This window comes from Cupressus sempervirens, chromosome 2, assembly GCF_028749045.1.
Source record: "Cupressus sempervirens isolate cs-2001-9-10 chromosome 2, ASM2874904v1, whole genome shotgun sequence".
In the NCBI taxonomy this organism is placed as follows: domain Eukaryota; kingdom Viridiplantae; phylum Streptophyta; class Pinopsida; order Cupressales; family Cupressaceae; genus Cupressus; species Cupressus sempervirens.
In genome coordinates this window covers 344824177-344849920 of record NC_143119.1, presented here as the reverse complement: position 1 = coordinate 344849920, position 25744 = coordinate 344824177, and positions in this window count along the sequence as shown.

Below are 25744 nucleotides of genomic sequence, written 5' to 3'. Positions count from 1 at the left end.
TCAAAGGGATAAATTTTTTTTATAGCATGCCTTATAATATACATAAAAGTTTGACTTCTAAATTCACTACAAAATAGAGTGAGAAAAATATACTTCTAAGGAAATTATGAGAGAGCAAGGCTATTTCCAAATTTGACCACTAACAACTACTTCCCCTATGTGTGTGGAGAAAAAATAATATGGTTTCTACTAACCCTATGGTGGTGCAAGTGCAAACAATGGATGTTACAAAAGGGAATTGCTAGCTACCAAGAGATCTTTGGATTGGTCAAGGACATGAAGAGGGAAACATAGGTGCTAAATGATCAATTCAATGCTTTGGATGAGAGTTTCTCAATCTCCCCAAGTTTTCTCTAAATGTTACTCATGTTGGTGCAACTACCCTTCAACTATTGTAACATGAGAATGAAGAGGATGATCTCAGAGTGAAGAAATTTGTGAAGCTTTATGGGTCTAATGACTCGTCCAAAGTCCTTCTTACCAAGAAGGGAAAAGATAAGGGAAAATTATTATTTTTATCTACTCATGCACCTCTTCTGCCAAATTTATCCATCTTTTATCTTTCTGGTTTGGTTGTCGAGACTTAAAGACTTGTTATTATTTTGGTTTCAACTAGTCATATGTTATACTAGTATTAGTTCTAGTAGTATAGTTTATATATTATATACATATTTTTATATGGAAGAAACTTATGTCATATGATAGAAACTCTAATACTTTTAGATGGGATCATATGCTATCTATAGTAATTTTGTGTCTATTACTAGTAGATGTGATAACTTAGTTAGTAGTTTTTGGTTTAAGTTTGATGTGAGGGTACTTTGTTTTTTTATATTAAGGGATAAGAAGTAAATGTGATGGTAATATCTTGATGTTAATGTGTTGTTTATGATTGGTTTATCCATGGTGATGAACTAAGGGCCAACCCCCTTATTTTGGATGTTATTAATATCAAAAAATTAGTGCAATTAGCTTTGTATGGGTGCAAAATTTATGAGATAATTTTGGAATAGCTAAAAACCACACTTATTATGAATATCTAATATAGCTTATATCATATTAAAATGAAATTATTTTTCGTTCTTTTAGAACCCTTTGTATTCATAGCATTCTATATGTAGTTTTTGTATTTGTGGTGTGTCATTCATATATGAATCTCATTTCATTGTAATTTTTTTAAAATCAAATGAATACTTCAAGTTTGGATAAAAATAAAGTGTCCTATTATAATATTTTTAACTCCACATTGTCATGTCCTATCACATATGAATCATAAGTTTACCATTGCTAATTATAATTCAGGAATATTGTAGAGTTGGAAGTTATGGAATTAGGTAATATCTTTGAATTAACTTTTGCAAATTTGTAACTATATCATTAAAGTGGAATTATTTGGGAGAAACAATAAAAACCATAACTATATTGATGTGTCAATTATCACTTTTTGGGCATATAATTAAACCATTTTTTTAGATTACATGATATGCTTTAGTCCTACCATAAATATGCCTTAAAGGAGTTTTAAATGATGTTAAGTATGGTAGTGGGCTTAGTGACAGTCCCATAATACCCGTAGTGCGCTTAGTGATGGTCCCATAAGACCTGTAGTGGGCTTAGTGATGTTAAGTATGGTAGTGGGCTTAGTGACAGTCCCATAATACCTGTAGTGGGCTTAGTGATGGTCCCATAATACCTATTTTTGCCTTGACCTTCATAGGATTTTCTTCAACATCTAAAATCTATTTCTATTTTTTTGGTATTCTCATTTTATTTCAATAGTTGGAGATTTACATAGTTTATTTACTGCATTCCACTCTATGTTGGATTACTTTTGAAACATTATAAATGTATTGGTAAATTTGTAGTAGATTGTAATTTAATCAACTTCCAAAATACTAATTTGTATTTTCCTATTGTGCAACTATCAACAATCACAAGTGTGTATGCACTAAATTAATGTTCAAATTTGAGATATAAATTCTAAATATTTTAATTTTACTTTATTTTTTAAGTTTGATGACAAATATAGTACTCTTTATGATTTTCAATGGTACCTATCTCTTCTAACTCTATCCATATGTATAGACCTAGCAAAGGGCAGTCATGTCTGATTGGTATAAAGATACGTGATGATTTAATTTGAATTATCTCCAAAAGCCCTAATCTAGTTGGGTATTAGCAATTAAATTATTATAACATTGATCTTATTAGTGTTGTTTAGATAAAAGTCATAATCAATATCTGTAAAGAAATGATTATATACTTAATCAATGCTTGATTTATTTGGCAAGGTAATGCATGATTCAAAGAGATAATCATAGATTTCATAATTGGAAAAATATGGACAATCAAATCACTGATGAAAAGGATAGTTACTTTTATCATATATATAATTGTGTGTGTATGCATGTATATCAGTTCACATGGTCAAATGGTATACATGAATGCATACACATTTTATTAGATTCATCCTTTCATAATAACTAATGCTATCATATTTTAACACTCCTTAGCTAGGTAGGATAACTAAGTATGAACTGATTTTGACATCACCTAACTTGTGATATCAAGGAGTATATAGAACATCAAGTCTACATGATATTCATATATCCTTGTTACAATATGTACACTGACATCACATCACATGATTTCTACCATAACATATCATGCTATGTTCACAAATATTTTGTTACATAAAATTCACCATGATTATCTCATAAGGAGAATATTGATACACAACTAATATCAAGTCAACATGATATATATCAATAAGTCCAAGAGATATTAACTATCAAGACATTTCCATGAATATCAAGTCAACATGATATTTGTCATGATAGTGAATATTGTAAAGTCATCACTTTACAATGTGGTATACTAGTGTGTATTGTTAGAAAGATTATCACCTTTCAATGATGTACATAGGGTCCCATAAGGTCATAGAGTCACACATATGACAAAGAGTTTACACTTTAAACACACACACACACATATGTATGTATGTATGTATGTATATGTGTGTGTGTGTGTGTGTGTGTGTGTATGTATATGTATACATATGTATGTATGTATGTATATATAAATAAATAAATAAAAACATGACATTTTTTGAGATTAGTCTCAATAAATTACATTTTAACCATACCAAGTTTCTTCCTGAAGTACTCCACTTTAACTCTGGAGAGAGGCTTGGTAAGAATGTATTTTGTTTGATCATTTGTAGAAATTATTCCAACTAGATTTCTTTCCTTTTAACCATATCCCTCATGTAATGATAAAGGATCTCTATATGGTTAGATTGATCATGGAAAACAAGATTCACTAAGAGTTTGATGCAACTCTGATTTTCATAGTGGATAGTATTAGGTTTCAAGGGTTCTCCAAATAATCCAACAATCAACTTTTGAAGCTATACTACTTCTCTAGCTCCCATTACGGTTGCATTATATTTTGCTTCAATTGAAATGTGTGCTACAAAAGACTATTTCCTACCTATCCAAGAGATCGTGGTTAGTCCCAAACTAAACCAACATCCATACGCACTCTTTTGATCAGTCACTTTTTCAACCCATTTTGAATCTAAGTATCCATGTAAGTCTAAATCAACATTCTTAGATTTTAGCCTATATCCAAAAGTACTCTAAAAGTACCTCAATATGCGATAAGAAACAACAAGGTGTATCTCCTGTGGTTCACAAATAAGATGACTCAAGTAATTCACTGCATACCCAATGCCAGGTCATGTGTTAACCAAGTACATCAAAGATTTGATAATTTGTCAATAAAGGGTAGGATCTAAAAATCTAGATTCAACTACCATTTCTTTCCAATTATGTAAGTTTTTTTCCATAGGTGTGGTCATAGGCCTACAATTTAGCATTCCAAATGTTTTCAAAATATCAACAACATATTTTCCTTGAGTCAGAATGATACCACTAGGTTTATGCTAGACTTCCAATCCTAAAAAGTAGTGTAGAATATCCAAATACTTCATATCAAATTCTAAATCCAAATCCTTCTTGCATTGAAAAATGAGGTGATCTTGTTATGTAATCAACAAGTCATCAACATATAGAGTTTACATAAAAATGTCACCTTTAATAATTTTTAAGTACAAGTTTGGATATGCATCATTATTAAAGAAACCTAGTCTCATAATGTACTTTTCAATTCTCACATTCCAATCTCTGGGAGCCTATTTGAGTCCATGTAGGTATTTCTTTGATTTTCATGCATGGAATGTTGTATCAAGAATCACAAAACTATTAGGTTGTTCTAGATAGACTTCCTCTTTGATAGTCTCATTTAGGAATGTTGTCTTTACATTCATCTAGTGTATCTTCCAGCCCTTAGCTACAATAATGGCTATAACTACTCTAACAAATGTATATCTAGAGACATGTACAAATTTATCCTCATAATAAATTCCTTCCTTTTGTGAGAAAACTCTTGCAATAAAACATTCCTTATGTTTCTCTATACTTCCATCTACAACATGTTTAATTTTGAAGATCCATTTAGAGGAGACAATGTATTTCTATTTAGGTCTAGGTACTATATCACACACCATTTTTTAGAATGGATTGATACTCCTCTTTCATTACATCTTTTCATAATTTGTGTTTAAGAGCTTTAGTTACTCTAGTAGGTTCTAAGTTAATAATCTTGTTCAATAGAGACACATAGTCTAATAATATGTTAGGCCTCTTATTCTCTCTAAAATTGTCATTTGGTGCAACAATTTTTTTTGGTTCCTCAACAACCTTTCTATCCCAAAATGGTTTTTCCATTTTGTTGATTTTTTTATTATATTCTTGACGCTCCCTCTGAATTTTAGGATTAGTTTGGTTTTCATTTGTGGTTTCTTCTAGTTTCTCTCTCTAAGGCATAGAAGTAGGTTCTTCCTACATGTTCTCAGGTGAATCTTGAACTCTAACTCATCTAATCTCTTCCTTTTGAAGGCAATTTTTTCCTCAAAGGAGATATATCTTCTCAGCTCTACTTGACCTTTTTTAGGTTTGTATATCCTCCAGTCTCTATAAGTTTCACTATAACCTACAAAAATCCCCTTACTTCTAGATTGTTCTAATTTTTTTCTTTTCCCTTTAGATACATGTATGTATACAAGACAACCAAATAACCTAAAATGAATTATATTAGGTTTTATCTTGGTAAAGGCCTCTTCTGATGTTTTATTATGAAGATGTGAGTGAGGACATCTATTTTGTATGTAGAAAATTGTTCATGAAGCTTCTTTCCAAAATGAAGTATCAAGATTTTGGTCATACATCATTGACTTTGCAGCCTCCACAATGGTTCTATTTTTCCTCTCATCCACCCTATTTTGTTGAGTATTATAGGGTACAATGAACTCCCTCTTAATTCCAACATTGATACAAAATTCTTTAAATATTTTTGAAAGTGAATTCTTTCCCATTGTCAGTTCTCAAGGTTTTATTTTTTTTTCAAATGAGTTCTTTGTTAGCACCTTAAATTCTTTGAATTTATTAAGAATCTCTTATGACTCTTTACATTTCAGGAAGTAGATCCATATCTTTCCATAGAAATCATTCACAAAAATTATATAATATACAAATCCTCCTATAGATGGGGTTGACATAGGTCTACATAAGCCTTAATGGAATAATTCCAATAATTTTTAAGTTTTTCTTAAACTATTTTGGAAGGATCCTTGAGTGTTCTTACCTAAAGAATGCCCCTTACATGTCCCATTATTAATTGTGTTTAGTTTGGGAAGACCTATGACTAATTTTACTTGGATGTTAGGGGTCAAAATATATGCCCTAATCTTCTATGTTCGATTTCATTGGACTCATAAGTTTCATGAATGAGTGCTTGTTTTGACTCAATACATAGTTTGTATAGGTATCCATGTGTTATACCTATGGTTTTAGCCTTCTTAAAAGTAGCATTCTTTGGCCATGCCAAGACTTTTTCATCCATGAAAGTGACTCTATATCTATTATCTTTCAGGAAAGATATAGATACTAGGTTTCTTTAAATTCCTGGTAATAACAATACATCCTATAGTTGACTAGTGATGCCCGAGTCTAATTTAATGTTACAAGTCCCCACACCTTTTATATGATGTACAAAGTTAGATCCAATGGTTACCTCTTCCTCAATTTATTTCACCATAGTATCTAGATGTTCTCATAATCCAATTTTATGTCTTGACGACCTACTATCAATCACCCATGTGTTGAATTTGTTTGATACATGATTTGATAGTATTGAATCTAATAGAAACTTTTTAGAACCCTCTTTTTAATTTATTTTTCCAACTTTAGCATAAGATGTTTTTTTCTTAGTTTTGTCAAGAAAATTTACAACATAGTGACCATATTAATCACATATGAAACATTGTATTTCAAACATTTTTTCTTTATCTAAATGAATCTTTTCCATTATGATTCTTATTCCTTTTGAATTTCATCTTATTCTTCCCTTTCTTATGATGGTTGGTATTCAGAACATCAATGTCTTCATTTATGGATTTTTGCTCGATTCCTTTTGGTAATTGCCTAGCTTCTTCTTATAGGCAGTCAATTCTTAGGTGATCTAGCTTTAGGAGTTTTGACCTTACACATATTACTTTTTTGAATGATTCCCATGAGTTGGGTAGTCCACTTAGAGCTATTAGGGATAATTCCTCAATTTCTATCTCATATCCAATAATTGATAGTTGATACCTTAATTCTATTATTCTCATGAAGAAGGCATTCAAAGATTCTACTTTACTCATACTTATGTGATTCAACTGTATTTTGAATGCAATGGTTCTACCTATATTATTTATCTCAAAGGTGTCCTCTAGAGATTTTAACATGAGGCATACAATTGTCTTCTTTTCTAGTATAGGTACTTTTTTGTTATTTCAATCCATTGGGATTTTTTGGCTCATTCATAGGTTCTATCATTTTATCTTTTACATATGAATCTATTTTTCCTCATCTGATATCATCATGATTCCCAATTTCCATGCTACAAAGTTGTTGGCACCCTCAAGACGATCCTCAAATTTGATTGGATTAGTCATTCTGAGTGATGAAAGTGTGATAATACTTTATCAAAGTAGGTAGTTTGATTTCTCAACTTTACCTTTGATTTATAGGTTGTGGACTAGTTTTCAAGGCTTTGTTCTATTCAAGAAATTATGGGGTATATGATCTTAACTAAAGTTCTGTCTTGTCAAGATAGTAGCCTGGATTTCTATTTGGTTGTTATCTACATTTTTCACATTATCACATCAAGATAATATTTTCTTCCAATTTATCTGTTAAAGGTTGATGAAGCTTAGTTCAAACACTAGTTAAATGTAACTCAAACTTTAAATCTAAACATTGTAAATTATTGAAGAGCTCTTATATAATAAAATCTATTGGGTATTGGTATTTCTATTCATGTACATTAAAAGTTTAAGGAAATCTTGATATAAATTACTTTATTGTTATTTTCAAGTCTTAATTGTGTGTCAATGGACCTTTGGTTTGATAGTTAAGTTGAACATTTAAAAATAAGCTTACCTAGGATCAATTCTTGTGCGTTAAGACTTTCACATCATAAAGGATGAGGTTTATTGTGCCTTAGATGCCTTTGGTGGATTGAATATCATTTATTTATTGGATCTTAGATGAAGAGGTTTGAATCGATATAAAAAATTTGCATTAAGAAAGTTTTTCTTGTGATTAATTCTAGTCTACAAACTTTTTGGTTACTTGATGAACTAAATAACACTCACTAAAGGTTTTACAAGTGCAATAGTAAGCTAAGTGTGCTTGATCCTAGCAAAAACTTCACGTTTAATTATGTTTGATTTGGAGTGGCATTGGGATGAGTGAATTTTTAGGAAATATTGAGGGTTCACCCTTGTGAACAATACCTAGATGCAAATGTGTACTAAGAAAATAATTTATTTGTACAAGGTATTAGTTTGTGTGAACACTATTCATGACACAGAGTAAGAAAATAATTTATTTGCATGATGGATGAGTTTGTGTGAACACTATTCATGATTCTTAGCACTATTCGTAACATATAGATTTATGAATTTGATTACATACTAAAAAAGTGACTCTAATATGGCATTCATACATCATGTTATATATAGAATATGAGAAAAAGTATAAATAAAATTTATAGGTTAAGCATTGAAAATGAATAAGAAATAAAGTCAAACCTTGAATGGGTTTTCTTATTTGTTAAATATATCATTGTGTTATATCCATAATATATTAAATGTAGTGATTTATCCATAGGGATTATTCAAACCTTTTATGTAATTGTGGTCTAATAAAAATTAGAAAGATAGCTCACCTATGTTCATCAAAGTGTACAATAGTATACATTAGATAGGATGTTGATGATAAGGGGGAAAGTCCCTAATTTAAATTTATGACATTTGAATTAATACTTTACAACATTTAACATAAGTTGAAGTGAAAATTGAATGTCTGTTGATAAGGGGGTGGGGAGTTCTTGGTTTAAATTTATGGGCTATGAATTAATCCTTGATGAATTATGCCATAAGTTGAAATTAAATTGAATGTACTCATGATAAATGTAGTGAAACATACTTTTTCTCAAGCAGGTTGTTAATTTCTAAACTATTTTTCTTAGTAGTTTTGGTAGAAAAACATCTAGCTATATAATTCCAAGTGGCACATTAGACATGTTTAAAGAAATTTTGTTATTGGGTAGAAAATAAAAAAATAGGTTAAGGATTATTTTACTAATGTGTTATGATGATGAATTGAGATTTAAAATGATGTGAATATTAATCCAACAAAATAGGTGACTATAACTAAATGTGTGAAAGAAAATAATGAAATTTATCGTTGTGTTTAATAGATGGGATTGGGTAATGTTGAAGTGCATGTTAGTATTACAATTTCACTACATTTTAATCTTGTGCATGTCTTAAATATCTTCAATTTTTAGGAATTGAGTATTATCTACATTTATAAAAGAGGGATGGTAGAAATGCTCATAAACCTATTTTTCTAGCAAATGTGAATTTAGTAGTGAATCATCTTGTAAAGTGTTGGTAGGCCTCCTCTGATTTGGATTATGATCTTGAACACTTTGTTAAGGGTACAAACCATTATCAATAATGTACAAAAAAAAGATGTCATCTAAAATTATTACATAATTTTCTTATTCTATTCATGTTTCATTACATCCTTAAAAAGACTCTTTATTCTATATATTTTTAATTTTATTATATCATGTTTTAATGGTGCTTTATTTTGGAAAACTATTTGAGATATTTTTCTATTATTTTTGTATAAATTGGTGGCAAGAAATAGCAATTTCATAGGTTTATTTTACAAATATGAGTGCTATTAAAGTGTTGTTAGACAGAAGAGAGTTCCGACTTCTTAAACACGTCTCTTTATTAATTCATGTAGGTTTTTTTTTTTCAAATTGTTTTTTTAACACAAATTTTATGTTCATGTTGATTCTTGGTTTATTTTTAATTATAATGTTGTGCAATCACATAACCATATGGCAATTATGGATAAATAATTATATTTTATATTTGTTATATTTGTAAGAAATTGTAGTGCAATAATATTACCTTATTTCTTAAAATTTGGTATGAGAGGCAATGGTTATGCATAGAGAAGAATGCCTTTCAAGTATTGAAAGTTCTTGGCTATGAGAATAACATTTTATTGTGTGGTTTTGTATATTTTTAGAAAGAATGAAAAATCATGACTTTTTCTTCTCATTTCTTTTTAAAAATTCAACGGTATCAATTATAAAACGTGGAAGTTAAAAATGGAAGATTTGTTTGAAAAAATAATCAATAATTTTTTATCTTAAATGAAAAGAATTGATCAGATGTCTATGATGAAGATTGGTAAACTTGGACAAGAAAACATGAGTAACCATTTGATTGTATCATGAATTTTATTTAATGTTTCTAAACATAGAAAAAATTAAAAGAAGAGGACTTGTGTTTATTGTACCAAAATTCTTATTAAATGGAGCATTTTACATCATCTATCAGAGAGGTTTTGATTAAAGACTACAATATCATGGTTTGTTGGTAAAGAAAATATATTGTTATGTTTAAATGATGGAATGTTTAAAACCTTTAGTGAATTTTTTCATTATCTAGGACTTATAAGAGATTGACTTATTACATCCAACTTAAATTATTTTGGTTTGCATATGATATTTAAAAGTTTGGTTGTGTGTTGGTAAGAGACAACTTCATTTATAGATGATCTTAGATTAGGAGATTATTTAGTTTGAAAGCATCCACAATTTTACAATTTGCTAATGTAATAAGAATGTCTATTTCGAGCATATCCTTATTTTTGTTTTGTATTTTCTTTTTTATTTGTGATGGGCCTTGATATTTTAGTGATGTCATATCTTCAAATGGTGTGAGTCTTTACTATAGGATGTATGTAATAGGAACTAGAAGTGGTGGAAATTGTTGACACTTTGAGATTTTTTAGTCTCTCCAAGAGAAGAACTATCATTGGTTGCAATTGCGAAAGATAATTGATAATTTAGGGTGGTACAGGGCTCTCAAATATTGGAAAAGGTCTAATCTCATAGAGGATTTTACTTGAGTAAAACAAAGATCTTACAGCTAAGTTATTTTTTAATCTATTACTATAATATTATTTTAATTCATAATAAATGAATGCTAAAATTAATTTATTGCATGAGTATCTTGAGGGAGAGATTTATATGGATAGTTTGATTACTTTATGAACACTTGATTTTCTTCTAAAATTATTATTAAATAATTTAAAACAATCACCTAATATTTCATATCAAAGTATTTATCTCTTTATATTAGTTCCTCTTACATGCATCCTACATTTAAGATTCACATTATTTGAAGATTCACATCATTGAATATAGAGCCTTCCAAAAATATCCAGGTCCACCATCAATAACAAAGAAAATACAAAACAAAAATAAGGAAAGCATAATAAGGAAAGTATACAATGAGTTATATTTATCAACTAGTTTTTTGTTTTGAGGATCTCAAAATAGAAGTTATTGTTACACTTCAAAATTATAAAATTATAGATGTTTTAAACTTAAATAACATCCCAATCTAAGATCTTCTAGAATCAAAGTTGTCTCTTACCAAAAAAATAAAAATTTCAAAGGTCACATGTACACAAAATTATTCAAACACGATGTATTAAGTGAATTAATCACAAGTCTCAAAAAATAAAAAAATATCATTAAAGGTTTTAACCATTCCATTATTTAGATGCAAAAATATCTTTTCTTTACCAAAATAACATGATATTGTTGTCTCCTATGGAAACTTCTCTTCCACAATTTATGAATTGATTTTTGTTAGGATCAATGACGATCATTATGTTTATATTAATTTTATGAATGATCAAAATGTAATCATTGTCTTGTATTTTGATAATATAATTCATTGGTAGAAACAAGGTGATGAATAGGGAGCCCAAAAATTAACTTTGTAGTACATCTAGCATGATGAACATGAGATTGTAAAATATATTTATGGGATTGAGTTTAAAACTGATAACATATTATCACCTTTTTTATTCCCCATGTTAAGACATTATTTAGAGTATGAATAGAATCAAACTTTGATTAGTAATTGACTTCAAACTTGAGATAGGGAGGAATTATATATAAATAGAGGATAATAGGCATATCACAAACATTAAAAATGAGGAAGATGTAAAATTCATGAACATATCACCTTTTAAGATATGATGATTTCTTTCAAAAACTCCTTGAAAACAATAATGATTCATATTCATGAGGAGTATAGATAGCCCTTTTTTGGTTAAATCATTCGATCTACTCTTTCTCCTTCCTAAATCAAAGAATCTAAGGACACAGATTCATTAGCTTTTAGTTAGGCTCTCACAATGAGCACTATCATCAAGCTTTGGGGGCCGACTTCATAGGTAGCCTTTGACAAACACATATCAGGTCTTTATTTAAATATGGTTCTTCATAACACTCATTTTTTAATTTCAAGATCTATCTACCATATTTTATGCAAAGAATTTGTTACCAACACTAACTTGTATCGAGTGCATAGTGATATCACCTCTATGTTTGTTTCTTTGAGCTTTCTAATATTGTTTTTTCCTATGGAAACTTCTATTCCACAACTTATGGATTGAGTTTTGTTAGGATCAAGGAAGATCATTATGCTTATATTAAGATTATTAATGGCCAAAAAGCAATCATTGTTTTATATTTATATAATATAATTTGTTGGTAGCAACAAATTAATTTTTTAGTACATTAAGCATGATGAACATGGGGCTATAAAATATATTTATGGGATTGAGTTTAAAATTGATAAGGTATAATTACCTTTTTGGTTTCCTATTTTAAGTCATTATTGATATGTATGAACAAAGTCAAACTTTGATTAGTACTTACAACTTCAATCCTAAGACAAGGAAAAATGCTCTATAAATGAAGTATAATAGGCATAGAACATACATTAAAAGGGGGAAGATATAAAATTCATGAACATATCACCTTTTAAGATATAACAATTTCTTTCAACAACTTTTTGAAAACACATATGATTCATATTCTTGAGGAAGATAGATAGTCTTATTTTGGTTAAATCATTCAATTTTCCCATTCACCTTCATAAAACAAAGAATATAACACCAAGTCATTATATTTCAATGAGGCTCCCATAATGAACACTATCATCAAGCTTCAAGGGCCAACTTCATAGGTAGCCTTTGATGAACTCATATTAGGTATTTATTTAAATACAATTCTTCATAAGACTCACTTTTTGATTTCAAGATTTGTCTACTATAATTTAGGCAAAGAATTTGTTACTAACATTGACTTGGATAAAGTGCATATCGATATCATCACTATGATTATTTCTATGAACTATCTGATTGAGTCAAATAAATCAATTATCTACACTTTATGCAAAATGATGTTTAAAGTTGAATATTTGGGGAATTTGGAGAAGGTTATGGAAAATATTCAAAATGATATGTTAATTTTTAGACCTTATCTTTATGATATCCCTTAGCATGGAAGACATTTAGTACCACTATACCATATTGTTTCTTTGTTTGATCTGGTTAGACTTGTCAAATGGTTTTCAATAATGTAGAAGAATTTTAACTTTCTATTTCATTTTTATACACATAAAAATAGAGACAGGATAGAATGCTTCTTTGCAAAAACTAAAGTGGGAGCATGGGAAAGTAGCTCGATTCTGGATTTAAATCTATTAGAATCATTGAGTAGTGAAATTGCAGAAACTACGAAGGAAGAGAATACTTAATATCCTTCTATTATGCATGTAGAATGACTATATCTTATCATAACATCTCACTCTAAGGTTTAATAAACTTATTAATTATGTTAATAAAGCTTATTTTTCTTGCTTGATACTCTTTCTATTCTTTCTAATTTAATATAGGTTTCTTTTTACTAAACTCAAATAGTAGTTATCATGGGTGTTCAATAACAACTCTAGACCCACAAGAAAGGAAAAATATCATAATAGTTAGACTAAGTCAGTTGTTACTCCTCTACAAGATTTTATGGTACATACTCCCTTTTAACCTTGTTCAATAGAGGTAACATATTAAAAACTAATAAATCCCTAAGGAAATATGTGAAAGATAGGTCAATTGATCTTTAGAAGATGTTAAGCTTAAAATTTCTTGTAAAAGGGCAGAATAATAACTTAAATTTATTATGTTGTGGAGGTAAAATATGGTCTTCAATGAATAGTTTATATCAAATATGTACAATAGAGATAAATATTGGATAATAAAAGTGGAATGAAGAAACCAATCTCTCTATGTAATATCAAAACAAAGGATATTAAGTAGTAGCTAAAGAAAATGCAAGAAAGGGTAAGATGGGCAAGTAACTTGACTGGGTTGGTGTCTTGGTTAGGTTACTTAATAGGAAAAAAGAATCAAAATTAAAAACAATAATTACAAGAATAACTAATACATACATACATAGTCCAATAGTTACAAGTGAGAAGTAGTAAAGGTATTGTAACAAATATAACAACTAAACATAATGAAGCTGAAGAGCAAGAAAATAAACTATTCTTAAGTTGATCTTAATTATTTTAATGCAACATTAATCATAAGAAAAATATATGGTTTTATGCTATCTATGAATGAGGAAAAGAAGGAATCAAACATGGGAATAAGATTGGTAATTAATATTAACATAAGATCTAATAAATATTCCTTAGAAAATTCTAAATTCGTTAAACAATAAGGCATAAAAATAATTGTATCTTTTTAAAATCTAAATGATATAATAAATTTGATATCCACAATGATTACATGGTTTATGCTAACCTATAACTTTGAGTCTATAGTTTTGATTGGAAGAACATGGGCTTATAATATAAGAGAATTTATTGACGCTCATAGTTAGCTTAGAAGAAGATAATGTAAATAGAGGCAAAGCTATGAAGACATGACACATGATAGAAAGTCATTTTTAGAATCATGGTTTCAACAATATAAATGTAATAAAAATATCTTTAAAATTCCTAAGTAAAGAAGGAAATCTTCTAATGCCTTTGGTAAGGGCAAGCTTCAATGTATATAAATTCTTTCATCTGTAAACAGTAGGAATGCCTTCTAAAGAACCCATGATTGATACAGGGTGTTTGTATATTCTAGAATAGTACTTTAGTCCTGGGCTATACTGGGGGTTTCCTCCCCATTCTTTTTCCCTAATGCCTGCACTTTGAATGGGAAAAAATTATAAATTTAATATAAATGCAAAAAGGGCATTAGCATTTTACCGATCAAAAAATGAAATGAAATTTATAAGGTATTAAAAAAAGTTAACTTGTAATCACATAAATAATATTTTGTGATAACGAATTAGGAATATTATCACATTATGAAATAGCTAAAAAAATGCTCTGTAATGACTCTTCTCGCCCTATTTCCAATTCAAACATTGGGTTCTCTACATCTCTACTCCTGCCTATTGTGATAGTCTCTTTTCCTATGTATGGTGTTGGTGGCCTTGGCCATGGTGTATCATCCCTGTTGGACATTGTTGGTGGCCCTACCATGATGGTTGCCGACAATATTATGACCTCTACATCACTGGCCTCTGTGACATTGTACTCTACATATATATAAAATATATCACAAATTTGTAATTAAATAAATTGATTCTATTGTACAATGTCATATGGTTTAGCTTCATCAAATGTCTCTCTTGTAACTCTTTTCTTTATCAGATAATTTTATTTTTAAATTTACAAACATTTTATGTTATGATATCATGATATTTAATGAGTCACTCATAATTGGATCTCATATAGTCTGTATATTCAAATTATAGTTAAAGATGGTAATTTTGCATGGTAGATTACACCAATATACTTTTTTCATACAAGTACAATTAAATTAAAGCAACTACACAATAACCCTAAGAGAGTTTAGATCTTTTCGTAGTCTCAAAAATAAAATTTTGAGATAGCTAAAATATGAGATAAAATAATATTTATTAATGTCCAACTAGAGACCACAAATGGATCTAAGGAACTGGAAGAAACACAAAAAGGCTGCAACCAACAATAGGATCACCAAATGATGAGTGTGAAAATAACAAAATAAGGAAGGCATAAGATAGAGGAAAAGAAACCTAACTACTCATAGGTGAGTAATAGTCCATAATTGAAGGATACAATTTTAGGAAAAGGTGTGTATGAGACCCAATCCATCTCAAGGAGTGATTGAAGATAGGATGATGTTGTCAAGTTTAGAAGAGAAGAGGCTTGAACAAACCAAGAACAAGCTCTACCATCTGAGTCAGACCCTATAACCATGTTAGAAGAAAAATAGGCCATGTAGGAATATATGCGATGATCCCTAAAGGATTCCATGAAGCCCTGAAGCCGATGGAGAAACCTAACCAAATCAAAGATAGTCCCAAGCTTTAAAGGATGAGCAAAAAACTTAGCCAATATGATATTGTAGGGGGTGGGTTGATGAAATATGATAATGCACCAAAGGAGGAGGGTCTAGAATCTCTCAATCAAAGCCCACTCCAACTCTAAGAGAAAGGGCCCCTTTACAATGGATTCATAGAGGATAGTTAGTCTAACCAAGAAGTCCATGAGGGACACCTTCTTATGTCCAAAAGATGACATCTGAAGCATTATCACTCAAGCATAGCTAGGGAATTTGGGCTCTCTATTAACTTAATACTACATAGAAGGTCTCAAGATGAAATGGGGTCCAAAGAACTTAACCCCAAGTAATTATAGGAGGAGGTGATCTCAATCTCATCACCTTGAAAGTAGAAGTAAAGATGTGAAGTCTTCAAGCAATTAAAGACTATCATTCGAGTCTTACCTAGGTTTAGGATTAACTATTGTGAGTCAAAAAAGGAGACCAAACCATCAAGGAGCCTTTGGAGTCCTTTAAAGGAGAAGGCCAAAAGAACCATATCATTGACAAAGAGAAAAATGGAAATCAAAATGTGGTATAAGTATCATCCATCTCTAGGAAGCAAGAAGTCCCAAAGGAAAGCCTTGGGCTCATCAATGTAGATACTGAGGAGAGTAGGGGAGAGAGGTTACCCTTTATTCACCCTAATGACACTCTGATTAAGATCCAAAAAAATCTATAGAGTCCTTAACCTACCTATCAACCTCTTGTATAACCTCATGATAGATATAAATAGGGTCTTTGAGATCCCAATATCTCTAAGTCTCTTGAAGAGATCCGAGTGAGGAATAAAATCAAAAGCTTTATGAAAGTTTAAAAAGTAGCAATAGATTAAGAGGTTTTGGGTCCCCTCAAAATCTATTTTTACCCTAATCCAAAAAAAAGTAGTTGATGAGTATCTTTGATCGATGTCAAGCCTCCTTGTTGATAGTTCAAAGAGTTAGAATATGGTCCATGGTCTCAAAATTAGTGTAAAAGCTAACATGACCTCTAGTACAAAAGGGTTCACAATTAAGCTCCCTAGATAAGATAGTATTCAATAATGTGATAGATTTTGGCGAATATATTCCCAAACATGATGGTCCTATAGCTACCATAGTCTGAGATTGACCTACTCTTATGAATTAGGTAAATAATGTGATGTGACTAGGACTTGAGAAAGCCAATACAAACCAATCTATTAAAAATAACTAGGAGAAGGGACCACAAAATAGTAATACCAAGTTTGAAGAGATTGAATTGGAACCCTTCCTCATCCTTTGTCTTTCTACTATTTATTAATTAACCACCTCAGTGATATTGGAGATCATGAAGAGGTGGAAATGAGGTGGGGGTAAGGTGGAGGGAGGAATAGTCCAAGATCTCATAGAAGGTGGAGGTGTGGGAAACCAAAGAGTTGTGATCAAGGGTTGAGGGGGGAAGAGGGAGGTGAGGAAATATAGTATGCTAGAAGAGATTCAGAAATTGTAAAAGAGAGGCACACATGGATCTATAGTGAATCATAAGAAAATTTCACTTCTTAAGGCAAAGAAGGTAGTGATAATTGAGCCTCAAATGGATGAATAAGGGGGAAAGGGTAGAGAGTACCCTGTGAACCAACGAATGAAATTACTTGCATTCCTCAACAAACCACTTATTCATGGGGAAAGTACTCCTATGATTGGGGCCACAAAGAAGGGAGGAGGTATGGTGGGGAATGGAGAGGAGGGAAAATCCCATAGTTTTTTGGCAATTGAGTCTAAGAGGGAGGGAGCATCCCTAGAGTTAGTAAAGGAATACTAAAGGAGCCATCTAAGGTGTAGGATAAAAAGGTTAGAGTCACTCTCGATGAAGAAAAAGAAGGTATGATGGGAGCAGGTCACTTCAAAATGGGGGTGAAGGGGGTCGGAGGGGCAAGAAAAAGGAGACAAGACCCTAAACATGAGGATAATGAGGGCATGGTGAGGATAAAGAGAGCTAAGAAGGATTAAAATATAATTTTTTAAATTTCTATTGATAGTGTTTATAGTTCATAATATTTATGTTCTTTCCTCTCACAGTTTGATTCGTCACTTTAGGGGTTTCTAAAAAATCCTCCCTTAATTGAATGCTTGGTTATCTTAACATTGGGAACCTATTATCTCTAGTATGATACATATCTTTCCCATGGAAAGAGATTTTTTATTACAAAGTTTGACATTGCAAAAGACAAAAACAAGATTCTACGTAATCATTTTTTAAATATAAAAAGTTTTATGTTAATGATGAATTTGTGGCTTATTGATTTCAATCCATCTTCTTATTTTTTGATAAATTTATGATTTTGGTTCATCCTCCTTATCATTCCCTTCATATTTGGGTGAATTAGATTTTGGAGGAAGTCGAAGAAGCTCTTGGGTTTTTTCTAGATGGTTGATGGTCAATCGTATGATATTTTTTAATTTTCCTTTGCTTATGTCCTGGTGGATATGGATATTTATAAGGGATTTCTTATTGGAATTTAATTAGATCATCAAAGTGTCAATGTGTTTAATATTTTTGTTAGGATTAACCACGAATAGAAATAACAATTACGTGCAATATAACCAATACCATAAAATAATAAATCACATAGACGAGAACACAAGACACAAAGATTTAATGTGGTTCACCCAATCATTGGGCTATGCCCACCAAAAAAAAGTCCAATATTATTATCCAGTGATTACAATCTCGAATCCCTTACAACTCAATCCTATCGCAAGAAGCTACAATCTTATCATACATTATAAAATCCCCAACCCTAATCCAATTTATACAAGTTTCTTTCCACTTACAAATGAGGTCTAGAATAAGTCATCCAATAGAAAAATAACAGCTGATGCCTTTTAGAATAATAAAGTCAAGTGCACCTAGGGCTCTACCCATGGACCCTATAAGGGGAACTACCCCTTGACCTTGTCTTGTGGGGTTCCACCCCTAAATCCTTGTAATAGAATCTGAGGGGAAACCGTGCTAAATAACATGGGAAAAAATTAACCTATGAGTATGATTAGGCTCCACATCACAACAATCTTCCACTTGGAGATTAATTAGACTCCACAACAATAACCTCCCACTTGAAGACTAATCATAGAACTGCTAAACCTATAGATCCCATTGGAATATCAAACCACCCTTGACTCTATTGTTCTTTTATTCTATTCAATCTACGAGACTGATTGAAGTTGAAGAGGAGTTCAACTTCTCCCTTGTCATTGTCTTGGTAAACATATATGTTGGATTATCATGTATATGTATCTTCTTCAGCTTTAAATATCATCCAAAACTGACTAAACGAAATGGTACCACAACTATATGTGCTTTGTCTTTGAATGTAGAGTAGAATTCTTTGCAAGATAAATGACACTCTAGCTATCTATAATTTTTTCCCCATATGTGGGTGCCTTGATTATTCCATGAAGAATTCCATATCATCTCATTGGTTGCCTTTGTAGTAGAAACATACTGTACCTCTATAGTGGATAAATCATTAACCTTCTGCAGCCAAGAAATCTAACTCACTTTTGTCCCACCAATAGTAAATATATAACCTTCCTAGTATCAATATCCCCTATGAAATATGAGTCGAACTAGCTTTGTAAACTAGTAGTAGAGCCCCTAAAATAAAATACTTACTATATGTTCCTCTCAAATATCTGAGAATTCATTTAGTTGCATTCCAATGCTCAATTCTAAAATGACTCATATGTTGGAAATACTCAAGACTAGTTAGGTTATTGAGAGGGGAGGGGTGAATCAGTAACCTCAAAAAATTTGAATCAATCCAACACTTAACCATATAAATCATTCGTCATTCATTCATCTAATCTACTGCATGCATGAGAAAATATAAATAGTCATAACACATGAACATAGTATTTTGGTGACCTAGAAACCTTCCAAATAGAAAGTAAAACTAGGGTGGGGATGATACCCACAAAACTTCACTATTGTAGTAAAAAGTTGGCCTGTTAGGGCTTACATTGACCAATTCTAATGATCTGCCCTATTAAGAGCAATTTGGACTGCTAGGTCCACCTTGTTAGAGGTTTTGCAAACATATAATGAAGTATGCACTCTTTTAGGAGATTTATACAAAGACTGTTAAGTCTACCCTGTTAAAGGATTTAGAAAACTGATTCACCTATCAAGATGAAATAGTAGATTTGACTTACAAATTAATTATTGAACAGATCTTGAAGTACAGGTCACCTCTTGTGACTAATATGTCTTTACTGCTCCTTATAGACCTTGTTGAATACTTTGCTCTGCTACAGATTTGCATTCACTCTTCTCAAAGAATTACAAGTCCATTCCTTAATATTCCATGATAATAATTTTCAAATGATACAATCCATTACATATATACCATTCCAATAATTAAAATAGCAAGGTTAGCTAAAACATAAGTAAACAAAATATTACTAAGCCATCCAAACAGAAAAAAACTCAGGCTCTTCAAGCTGACTTGGTGACCTTCTGATACTCGGCATCCACTGCATTACTTAGCATCGTCATGCACTTGCTAGAAGTAGAAGCTCAATCCATACTAATCACACAACATAGCTTGGAACTTGGTAACCATTGGAGACTTGGTAGATATAGTGTCACTCGATGAATACTAAAACCTTTGTTTACCTTGTTGTCACTCGATAAACACTACACATCCATTACTCAGTAGAAAATGGCTGCATATCATGCAAAATGATGACTCAGTAGATATAGTGAAGCTCAATGACCATTATCTATTCAGTAAACAATGCTGAACTACATATTCACTTGGTAGCCTCAAGAATGCTCAATGTGAATTTCTTAACTATTGAACTTACAAGGTAACCACTGAATGCTCGGTATAAACTGTGGACTAAGTGATGAGCTTAATAAGCATTTAGAATTGAATAAGTGTTTTCACTAATGAAAAATACAACATAATGCCAAAAATCTCCCCCTTTGGCATTAGTAACAAAAACAATTATGAGCCAAAACTTATGTACACTAACATTCTGATTTTTGATTTTTCAAAATTGATCTTTGTAAAGCTATTGTATATATATATATCTTACATATCTCCCCCATACATATGGTATAATATATATATAGCTTTTATCTGTACATATATCAATCTATTTTCTCCCTTATTTCTCCACAAGTCTCTCTTTACTCCCATGTGATCTACTATCTTTATCCTCCCCCTTTTTGACAATAATGTCAAAGGGTATATGCAATATATTCAAATAGAGACATCAAAAAGTGAGATAAATTTGAAGTGTACCTTAAGAATAAGAGCTAAAGTCTTATCCAAATTATCTTTCAAAATTGTGCAGGTGGAGAGGGCCACTTGAACTTCTGCAAAAAGTTTGATCATATGATCTACTACTAAAAAATTGTTATCTTGGACTAATGTTTTTTAATATGCAATATGTTTTTGCATTGGGTCCATAACTGGAAGGATCATATTCTGAATGTCAATCAGTGTAGACCTAATCCTGGCTTCCTCTCTGAGTAACTCTACCTAAATTTTTGACAAAAATTTCACCTTCATGTGGTGTGTTAAGCTTGAACTAGGGTCAAGCTATAACCTTTGAGCACTAGCTTTCATGTCCACATCAATCTTATTCAGTTTCTCTTTAATATCCTTGGTATACTTGGTAACATCACAAAGCTTGCCAAAAAGTGATGTTACATTAGTGAAGGATTGTTCAAGGTCACCCAAAATTGAGGATAACTCTACATGATTTATTGCAATGTGTTGAGCAATGTGCTCAAGCACCTTATTGTCAAATTTCTTCTCTACCTTCTCAATGAGCTTCTCTTGACTAGAAGTGTCCTCATTGAACTTATTTACAACCTCTTCTAATTGTGACAAAATGTGTTGAGATGGATCAACATCAACACCTATAGCCTTAGTAATTATGTTTTTGGCATTCTTAATTATTGTATATTCTCTATCTCTCTCTTCTCTAAGCTACTTCTGCCTTGCCTTTTTCTCTAAAAGCTAACTGACCAATCTCATTTCATTGGCTGTGGTAGTGTCTAAATCTATCTTAGGGATAACAATTTTTTAATCCAAGTCTATGTCTTCATCAATTTCCTTACCAGTAAGAAAAATTTTTAAAGGCGTCTTCGGTTTTACTTCTATACTTAATTCCTTTGATTTAGAAATGGAAACAATAGTTGATGTAGTTTGACTACCATTAAAGACTTAGATTGTTCCAACTAGAGGAAAACTAAAAGAAGTACCAACTATATCCAAAATTGATGTGTCTCCCAAAAATGATGTACAATAGGTAACATACAAGATGGAATATTTACAATTGAAGAACTAATTGGAACAAAATTTGGTGCAATTAAAGCTGTAGTAGACAAAATTGTAGAACAAACTGGCAAACTTATTAAACAAGCTGCAGTAGAAGTTGATACAATTGTAGAACTGGAAACTATGCACATTACTGAGGTAGATTGCTCGGGTGCTGATGAAGAGGGTTGTAGCTTAGTAGATGAATTAACTGATACTTCCATTGAAGATACTTAGAGCTGTAAGGTGGTAGGAGAAGATGATATTTCTGATGTAGTTGCAATCAATCCTACTGAAGCTGACTCCAACCCTGATGATGTTGCTGGCTTACATGGAGAGTGAGGAAGGGAAGCAATGACTTCTACTAAAATTTTCATTGGGTCATATTCTTCATTTTCTTCCTCCTTCTCTTCCTCTTTAGCTTCTTCCTCTTTCTCTTCATCATCAATCCTTAGTGCCTCATAGTCTTCAACATCAATAGTAGCACATGGAGTGTTATCATCTTCTTCATCATCACTATCACCATCATCATCCTTGATCTCAACTAGATCATCACTGGGCTTATTCAGATGATAGATATTCTTCCACATGTTTTTTGCATCTCTTACAACATGTTCAATGTCTTTGATTAAAATAAAAAATGTGTGGAATCTAATCATCATTTTACTTTCATTGTTCTTCATGGTTGCCTTTACTTCTACATCAGTAAGATTTGGCAATAGTTTCCTTAAAGATTGCTCATAGATATCCTTGGCTATCTGTGCAACTAATTCCCACCTTGGCTGAAATCTTACTAATAGTTATTTTTAGATTTGGGGAGGAATCTGGTCTAGGGAATACTTCCACTTACCCATTTTGGTGAGTACTAGTTCCTCAATCTGCATCTTCTTGGCATTAGTTCTAGTTTCAAACTTTAGAGCCTTGAAGTTTGTGATGCCAACTCCTTCTTCCATCTATTTCAGCCTTTCTTTGAAGGTAAGTGGAGGCTTACTAAACATAACTTCACCTTTACCTTTTCCTTTGCCTCTCCTGGTGAAAACAACAATAGAGGCCTTTAGTGGCTTGGTAATAATTACCCTGCCCTTCTTCTTTGCTAGCTTTGCCTCCTTTTTAGCTTCTTTCTCTTCTCCTTCTCCTTCTTCTTCTTCTTCTTCTTCTTCTTCTTCTTCTTCATCCCCTTCTTTTCCCTCGATAAGCATTAAGGGACCACTGGGAGTTATCATCTTAGCTATTTTCCTCTTACCTTTGCTAATTGCTTTAGGTAGCTTGATTTTCAGTTCAATTCTAGATTTTGCCTCATCATATGTGCCAAATATTGGTTTCTTAGGGTCTACAAGTTCATTTACCAATGCTTCAACAATGTCCCTAGTCTCATCAATATTGACCTCATAAGGAAGAGGTTTCACCCATGCAACTTGGGGCCTAACTGCCTGAATGTATACTCTATCATAGTCTACCATGAAACACACATCATTTTTATAATCCTCAACAAGTTTAGGAGGAATCCTAAACCTATTGTTCATCCTTTCTTTGAAATTTTCAAAATAATTGTCCATAATGCTGTCAAAATTTACACCCATTTCTGCAATAAACTCATTTATCTGATACAAAATGGGAACATCCTTTCTCCACATGACAGAACCTTTGGATGGAAAGAATTTTTTTACATAAAAGAAAAGGCACATCAAAAAATAACCAAATTTATAAGGATTGTTCTTTGATGTTCGAATGCTGTCTATATTCTTTTTTAATTATTTGAGTCGTAACTCTGATAGATCAAATTCCATGTTTTTCTTCACAACTTTAAACACTAAGTCCACTACCTCACATGGCATGCTATTTAAATGACTAGAACTGTAGATCTTGTGGGAAATTACATGGATACTAAACCTCAACTCCACATTAGAAATGGTGCTAATTTTCAAACCTCTACCATCCCACTCGGCTAGGGTTTTCTTCTGGAGTTCATCTCGACCTAGGGTTTTGGTAGATTTTTCTTTGCTCAGTATGGGAAGGCCAATAATATTGTGAATCATATTTTTGGTTATCAATATGGGCTACTCTAACCATAATTGACCATTGTGTATGCAGCTAAGAATATACCTAATCCATTTTATCTAAAAACTTCTTGGCAGGTGTGTGATATGTGTCAACTCTTTTGTTTCAAGATGCTTGTGGTCAAGTTTCAATGAGCCATCAACATGCATTTCCTCTAAAGCACTATCCATGTCTAGGGTTCCTATCTTCTGAATTGAACACTTAAAATGAGTGCGGATATCGTTAATTAATAGTACCTTTGGTGGAATTTAGGATTGCACACCATCAGGGTCGAGTGCCTCCGCCACTGCTAGAACAAGTTTAAAATTTTGTGCTTTCCACTCTATACCCTTGACCAACATCTCTGAACCCTTCTTTGCCTTGCTGCTAGAAATCTCTTTGCTTTGTGAATACTGAAGATGTAGTGAAAAATGGAGTTAAATTCTACCCCTTTGATGAAAATTTACCATTAATGCTATGTACCATACTGACATAGTGCATGACAGACTATCATCCACTCACTAGCTCAGTAGAAACTTGTGACTTGGCAATCAAACAAACTTACATTGCTCCTGACCTAGCTCGATTGAGTCTGTTACTAATATTGCTCGGTATGAACTGAACTTAAGTGATCCTTTTGTATTTGAAATATTGATTTGGATCTTCTACTTTCTTTGTTTTGTCTAGTTTGAATATCTCCATTATCCTTGATCTTTACTCAAGCTGTCAAAATTTATCCTGAGAACCACAAAGCTCTGATACCAATTGTTGGAAATACTGAAGACTAGCTAGGTTACTGAGAGGGGAGGGGTGGATCAGTAACCTCAAAAACTTTGAATCAATTCAATACTTAACCATATAAATCATTCATCATTCATTCATCTAATCTATTGCATGCATGATAAAATATAAATATTCATAACACATGAACATAGTATTTTGGTGACCTAGAAACCTTCCAAATAGAAAGTAAAACTAGGGTTGGGATGATACCCACAAAACTTCAATACTACAGTAAAAATTTGGCATGTTAGGGCTTACATTGACCACTTTTTATGATCTACCCTATTAAGAGCAATTTGGACTGCTAGGTCCACCTTGTTAGAGGTTTTACAAACATACAATGAAGTATGCACTCTATTAGGAGATTTATACGAAGATTGTTAAGTTTACCCTGTTAAAGGATTTAGAAAATTGATTCACCTATTAGGATGAAACAGTAGATCTAACTTACAACTTAATTGTTGAATAGATCTTGAAGTACATATCACCTCTTGTGACTGATATGTCTTTACTACTCCTTGTAGACCTCGTTAAATACTTTTCTGTACTGTTGATTCACATTCACTCTTCTCAAAGCATTACAAGTCCATTCCTTAATATTCCATGATAGCAATTTTCAAATGATACAATAAATTACATATAT